Below are 7,852 nucleotides of genomic sequence, written 5' to 3'. Positions count from 1 at the left end.
TTGGGATGAAGTTGGTGAGAGAGCAGATCTTGGCCCAGAGATAGTTCAGCAAACTGCAGATGTGGTGGTCAAGATCCGTGACAAGATGAAGACAGCCCTGAGCCGTCAAAAGAGCTATGCTGATAAGAGAAGGAGAGATCTCGAGTTTTCCGTTGGTGATCACGTATTCGTCAAGATAACACCTATGAAGGGTGTTATGAGATTTGGGAAGAGAGGCAAGCTGAGTCCGAGGTTTATTGGACCTTTCGAGATTCTTGACAGAGTTGGGACATTAGCTTATCTTGTAGCCCTTCCGCCGAATCTGGCCGGGGTACACAATGTGTTCCACGTCTCTATGCTGAGGAAATATCTAGCCAATCCTTCGCATATTATGAGCTATGAGCCGTTACAGCTTGCTCCAGACCTGTCGTATGAGGAGCGACCGATTCAAATCCTAGACAGACAGGAGCGCAGACTCCGGAACAAAGTGACTAAGCTAGTCAAAGTCCAGTGGCTGAACCAATCGGTGGAAGAGGCCACTTGGGAGTCAGAAGCGGACATGAGGATTCTCTACCCGGAGTGTTTGGTAAGATTTAATTTCGAGGACGAAATTTATATAAGTGGGGGAGGAACTGTAGTGCCCAAATTCAGTACGCGTATAACCCATGCATTCGTTTAATTATTAAATCGTTTAATTAATTTTAAATGAGTTTTAGCCATGCATAATTTATGAAAATACATTATTTTAAATTATTCATGTTTATGTGATGCACGTTAAAATGTTTTACGAGTTTCAAGTTTCAGGCGATTATCCGAGGCGAAATTGAGGAAAAGACCCGGTGACGATTTTTGGCAATTTCAAAAGATGGTATTTTATTTTAAGTCAATGATGAGGCGTTTTAAATAATTTATTTAGTTTTAGCAATTTAAAGCCTTATTTATTTATTTAGTAATTTAAGAGTTTGGAACTTTTAAATTTAGTGTGTAATCATTTAAATGGGGAGTTTGATTAAATTAGTGTGTGTTAACTTTTGATTAGTATTTAATTTAGTTAATTTAGCACTAATTCCTCCTAATTAAAAACACACACACACGTTACACACACTTACATGTTTTTACACACACTAAAACACACAACACATCTACACATTAATGTTTTCAGATTTTTAAAGATAGGAAACCTAGGGATCTCCATCTAAGAAGCAGCCGCCCCCTTCCCCTTTATTTTCAAGCAAGTTTTCGGCGATTTTATTTCAAGATAATCGAGCCACCATCGTTCCGGATCAACCTCGCTTCTTTCTCTGCTTCGGTATCGCCGTTTCGGTAAAGTTTATCATCCAAAGGCACGTAAAATCTCTCTTTTTCTGCGTCGATCAAGTCATATTATGTGTTTTGTTGTTTTACGCGTGAAAATTCATGTATGTTGTTCAAAGTTTGAGCGGTTAATTGTTGGGATCGATTTTGAAGGAAAAGATTTTGATCTAAATCACGTTTTACTATTCTTATTAAAACTACAAATTTTCGATTAAGATTTTGGGAAAACTTTCAACGTAAAAAACGTAGAACTTTTCAATACCTTCGATTTGATATAAAATTCGAAATTTTTGGACGAAAATTGAGTGAGTTATGGCATTTTTCGTGAGACTGCTCAAACTGCGAATTTTAAGTAAATTGTGTTCTTGAAGTTATTTGTTGCAGGCTTCGTTGGGGATCGACGGGTGATCATTGCTGCGTATAGGTAACTCTGGTAATGATTTTTGGAGTATTTTTGAGGTTTCATTTCATGTCTTTAGGCTCTTTAATTCATTAGAAGTCGTAAGAAAAGATTTTGTGTCAATTGCCGTGTTTTCGGGTTGTATGTGTCGTAGGGTGGACGTCGTTATTTTTGGAAAGTTCGTACGAGTTTAGTTCAACGCTATGGTGTCTTAGGATGGTCTCCAGGTGTTTAATTTCGTTCCATTAGTTGTTCGTTTGGGAAAATAGACATTTCGTAAGCTTTCCTCGCAGGTTCAGAAAAGTCAAGGCCACACGGACCCTGACACAGGGTCCGTGCCTTTGTTTTTCTTCGAGTAGCCATTTTTGCGAAGCCACCCGGACCCCTAGCATGGGGTCCGTGTCCTCACTTCTTCCCAAGTTTCACTTTGCGCACCTACACGGACCCCCACCCGGACCTCAGCACGGGGTCCGTGCCTTCCCTTTTCTTCACGAGTCATTCCACCGCACCTACACGGACCCGGAGCCGGACTTGGGCACGAGGTCCGTGTACTTGAGTTTTTGGGAAATATTATGGTATGCTTTGAGGTTGATGTCTTGGTTTAGTGTAATGTTTAATAATGTCGAGTCACGGGAATTTTAGAACGCCCTAGGGAAATGTATGAACTCGTGAGTTAGCTTGTTTGTTACGTCTAAGTTACACCTGTTAAGTTTATGAATTCACGTTAGTATGTTGCAGCAACGACCCCGGTCGAAGTCCAACGAATCCCTCAACGCCAAGTAAGTATGTTGACGTGCAAGAAAATATTTTAAGTTTTTGAGGTATACTAAATGTCTTGTGACCAAATTGAATGGGTTTGGAAGTCGGTGAACGTGGCCGAGGACCTCTCCACCCCGTTAAATTATGAACGGGTTAGATCGTGGTTGGAAAACGTTAAATCATGAATGGGGACCAACAAGCCCGTTAAATTATGAACGGGGATCTCATGTATGTGGAAGTGGATACGTCCCTGTCAGCCCAGTACTGTGGTTTGTCTGATCAGGCGTTTATTATGTATGGGTCACTTGTTTTGAAACATCCTCTACGCAAAATGAAGTCATGTATGTTTAAGTATGAACAAGTACGCTAGCATGTTTATGAAAGCTTTTAAGTTATGGCACGTCTATGTATGTATGCAAGTTCAGGCTCATTTCAAATCCAAGCTTCAAGTATGTATGTTCTATTTTAAAGTTGCATGCGATTTTATTATGTAATACTTGCTATTCGCAGTTTATACATGTTGAGTCTTTAGACTCACTAGACTTGATCGATGCAGGTGAGGATGTCTATGAGGAGACAGGAGGTGGGGACCAAGGAGCAGGCTTGGACTGAGCGGGAGGCTAGACCCGAGGACCGCCCACGTTATTTTAAGATTTTAAGCATGAAAATATTAATACTCTGATTTTACGTTTTGATACGAGATGTTTTGAGCAAGCTTTTCTTTTAGCAAAATTTTTATTGGTGAATGGATGATGTAGTGACGATCGTATTGATTTTATTTTCGTATTCGAGAAAATTTTTAATTTTTCCGCAAATTTTAAGTAGTAAAAATTACGGTATGTTAAAACGACCCTAGGTCGAGGTGTGCATGCTCAAAAGCTGTTGAATCTACTCGCTATGAACCTTCGCTTGTTCTTCTAATAACTTACTGAATTCGTTTACAACCTTGGCAGTCTTATCAGTAGGAGGGGTCCTATCATCCCCTTCAATACTCTTTCTCTTGGTAGGCATATACTACACAAATGCTCACTTTAACATAGATAGGAAGAAATGATACATCAATGGCAATAAAATATAATCAATTCTAAATGTTAAAATCAATAGATGCAGGATAGAAAACATACCGGATTGTCCTAGGTAGAAGAAGTCATATATGGTCCGAATAAACTTTTTCTCTAATACCAATTGTAACAACCCACTCCCATGGCAATAACATTTTAAAACCAATAACATATTCGGAAGCCTTATCATTAATAAGGGAAAGAAAAATAAACCATTTAACATCATAAACATTTTCAAAATTTGTACACACAAACATTCACCTTTGAATCAACCAAAACAAAGCCAAAAGGAAACATAAATTTTTCCCATCATTCTTTTGCAAAATACAAAATTATAAACACTTACAATGTTCGATGTACCCCAAAATAAAAGTTTCATGACAAAAGTTCAAAAGTTTTCCTTCCTTGCTATATGAATTCTTCTTCCTGGACAATCCATTTTTCATTTCTTTTTATTTCCTGCATCACATGACATTAACTGGAATGAGATAAACTCAGTAAGTAGAAAGCTATACACAACAAGTACATATACATGGCTTGGTTTGAAACATGGCTATAGCAATGACAATGAACAATGAACAATAGATAGCAAAGCAATATAGATGGTATTTCATCGCATTAATTAAAAGAAAGGAAATGATAATTCTGTGACCTTTGACCTGTGAATAGTATCTCTTTGATATAAATATGTATCAAAACTGTGAGATACTCATAATCATGAAATTTGCCAATGACATGCATGAATTAACTATCATTTCCTTTGCTTTGATCATGAGAAATTTCATCGAGACAATTTAACAAATACTTGGTAGGCAAGAATATAGTACTAGCTTCTTATCAATGAATTTAATGGTATTCTTGTATCAATGAAAAAATAACAATAAATACATCAATAATATAACAATGGAAGAAGCTAGACCTCAACAAACATGACTTATATATATATATATAGCATATGAGCATTTAAAAGGAAGCTTCTACTTACAACCCACAAGCACTATGATGGCTATGATGATCTTGAATGAATCCTACAACAATAATCACAATAATGACCATAAATTATCACCGATAATCCATTGAATCAAAGAACCTAACTTAAACCTTATTATTTCAAACCCTTCCAACTCCAAAAAATATAGAAGTCTTACCTTGTAGCTTGAAGTCTAAGTTAGGAGACACTAAAAATTCTACTTGAACCCTTGAACTTGGAGTAGAGATTGAAGGGAAGAAAATCGTGAAAAGGAAGTAGGCAAGAAAAGGTCAAAGAGAAGGAGAGAAATGAGAAGTGAGTAGAAGGGTCTAGAATTAAGTTTAAAAGCCTTCAAATACACAAAAAACATGATTTAGAGTAGCAATTCTCGCACAACAAGCACTGCGGCGCCGCCCGAATGGCGATGCGGCGCCTGGGCAGCGCCGCACACCCAGCGTTGCCTTCCGGCGCTGTCCCCTGCACAAAAAAATACAGCCCAAATCACCTTAAATCCAACCTTTTCCAATACAATTCCATACCAATTAAATTAGCATCCCAATATATCCTCAATTCATCCAACACAACCATCAACAAAACTCATTCATTACCATAACAACACTAACAATAAACATAACTCCAAACAATAACCATATTTAACCATTCCAATAAACATATCCATAACCAATAACCATTAAAATATCTATAACCATACCTTATCACAATAAATCATAAATTAAACCATCAACAATAACATGATAAAAGGTCGGGATATTACATCCCAACTGAGTGAATCCGTAAAACAGCCTCATGCGCGCGTGATGCGGAAACTTGCACTCTGCCTGTTCTGGTATTTAGCATACAAATACATGTTTTTATTAAAATATTTCATATAGAAAAATGTTTTTCATGCATATTTATTACACAAATACATGTATTTGCGTATAAATGCTCGAATACCGCAGTTAGAGATAACGTGACCCAAGAATGCTATTTTCTCCAACCAAACCTCACACTTGCTGCATTTCGCATGCAACTTTCGGTTCTGAAATACCTGCAATGATATACGAAAATTCTGGCTATGCTCCTCCTGATTCTTCGAATAGATGAGGATGTAATCTATGAGTACAATGACAAACTTATCCAAGTAAGGCTAAAATACCTGATTCATGAGATGCGTGAAAATAGCTTGGGCATTAGTCAACTCGAACGGTATTACTAAAAACTCATAATGTCCATAGCGAGTTCTGAAAGCTGTTTTATGAACATCTACGTCTTTCTTCTTCACCTGATGATACATGTCGCTCCCTGTAACTGATCTAATAAGTCAATGATCCTCAGTAATGGGTACTTGTTCTTCACTGTATTTCTGTTCAACTCACTGTAATAAATACAAAGTCTCGTGCTTTTGTCCTTCTTCATGAAAAGTAGCTCATGTATCTTATGTTTGATCTCTTTTATTTCTGCAGGAACTAATTGATACGGTGCATTGGAGAGTGGCACGGTACCTGACATATGATCAATAGAAAACTCCACCTCACGCTTAGGTGGTGTAATGACCCGAATACTTATTTTGAATGAAGCGTTAATTAAGAGATGATTAAATGGTTTCTAATTAAACATTATTAAGGAATTGAAAATTAGGGATCAATCTGTTGGATTCCACCGAATTTAAAATGGACAACTCAACCTACATCAGATTTCATTATCCTGAGAAATCCAACTATACAAATGAGATTTTGACACGTGGCATAGAAGATTGATTCGGATTTTATGAAATAGTCCAAATGCAGCCTATAAATGGAAGCTAAATTCTTTTGTTTCCAACACCACTTCCTTCATATAGAGTTCTAGCCATATACCTTATGTGAAGGGCCTAAAACTCCTTTCTTGAAATTTGCGGAAAATTAAAAATTTTCTTTTTAAGAGAACTTAAATGGCCTCATTCATAAAATCACTGGTGAATCAAGTTCAATATTTCAAAATATTGCAGCGGAAGAAAGTTAAAGTTTTGCCAACAATAACAATTTAAAAATTATCCAACGACTGATAAAAATTGTTTGTGGAATAAAATAACAACTGCTGCACTGAGGTCCTCGGGTGCCACTACTGCCGACCCAAGCTGGCTCACTGGTCCCCGCCCTCGGCCCTGGCCTCATCAGTACCTACAACAATCAAGTCTAGTGAGCCTAAAGACTCAGCATGCATAAATCGCATCTAACGAGTAAAAATCTGAATTAAAATATGCATGAGTTAACATATCCTGTCCTGAGGCATACTGAAAAATAATATGTACTGAGCAATTATAATACGTGCATAATTGAACTGGAAATCACTGTAAAAATATTTGCTCCTTGGAGCCTGTACTGAAATATCTGGTAAAATTTTCTGTTGAGATTATGTTTTACGCCTGTGGCCACTGCACTAAGCTGAACTGATCGGTAACTGGCTACCTGGGAGGCTGAAACTGAACTGAGTTGGCCGGTCACTGGCGACCGGGTGGTACCATACTGAACTGATCGGTCACTGGCGACCGTATAAAATAACACTCCCACATAGTGAATGAACCACAAGCCATATCGCATAAATCTCAAAAATAATCATTTTCTATTTAATGCACGTAAAATAATTAACTGGCGTAATGAAAATTCCTGTAATTTTACCAACTGGATTGGATTGGATCGTTCCCAGGCTCGCTGCAACTTAACTGTGCCATGAAAAATATGCAATAGCTTAAACTTGACCAACTATGCAATTTACGTTCAAAAGATGCGACTATGACGCCTAATGACTTCGCATTTAATCATGACTTCGAGCCAACCTGAACCGACGTATAGTCATGATTAAAATACGCTGAAAAATCATAAAATAATGTTCCTAAAATGATAGGGTCGAAATCTAGGTGGAATGGAGGCCAAAACACGAAACGCTCTTTCGAGAGTCAATTTGGCACATTGCACCGTAAATTCTCGTACGACCTCAAAAATGATCCAAATGACAAACGGTCGAAAACATGACCTTCCTAACTCAATGAGGCACTGTCCAGTCCAAGGCCATGGGCTAAAAGCCAACCAAGAACTCGAACGAGCCTTCTAAACGACACAGAAACTTGCTGTAATTTCCAGCAGCTGCTCAACTACAAGACTTGCGTTGGTTTCGAGACTATCGGCCATTAGGGAAGTGAACCACCGACCAGAGACTCTTACCAACATCCCAAGGAATGATTTGAACCATGGATAAGGGCCCTAGGCCAGCCACAATCCGCATCACACCATAACTCAACCGAAGGGTCCAACCGAGAGCAACGTGCATGCGTGTGTAGTGTTTATGCTATGATCGATGTCTCGTGTCATTCCAATGGCCATTTGATTG

Source organism: Primulina tabacum, chromosome 12 (genome assembly GCF_025594145.1).
Source record: "Primulina tabacum isolate GXHZ01 chromosome 12, ASM2559414v2, whole genome shotgun sequence".
In the NCBI taxonomy this organism is placed as follows: domain Eukaryota; kingdom Viridiplantae; phylum Streptophyta; class Magnoliopsida; order Lamiales; family Gesneriaceae; genus Primulina; species Primulina tabacum.
This window is presented reverse-complemented; position numbering follows the sequence as displayed.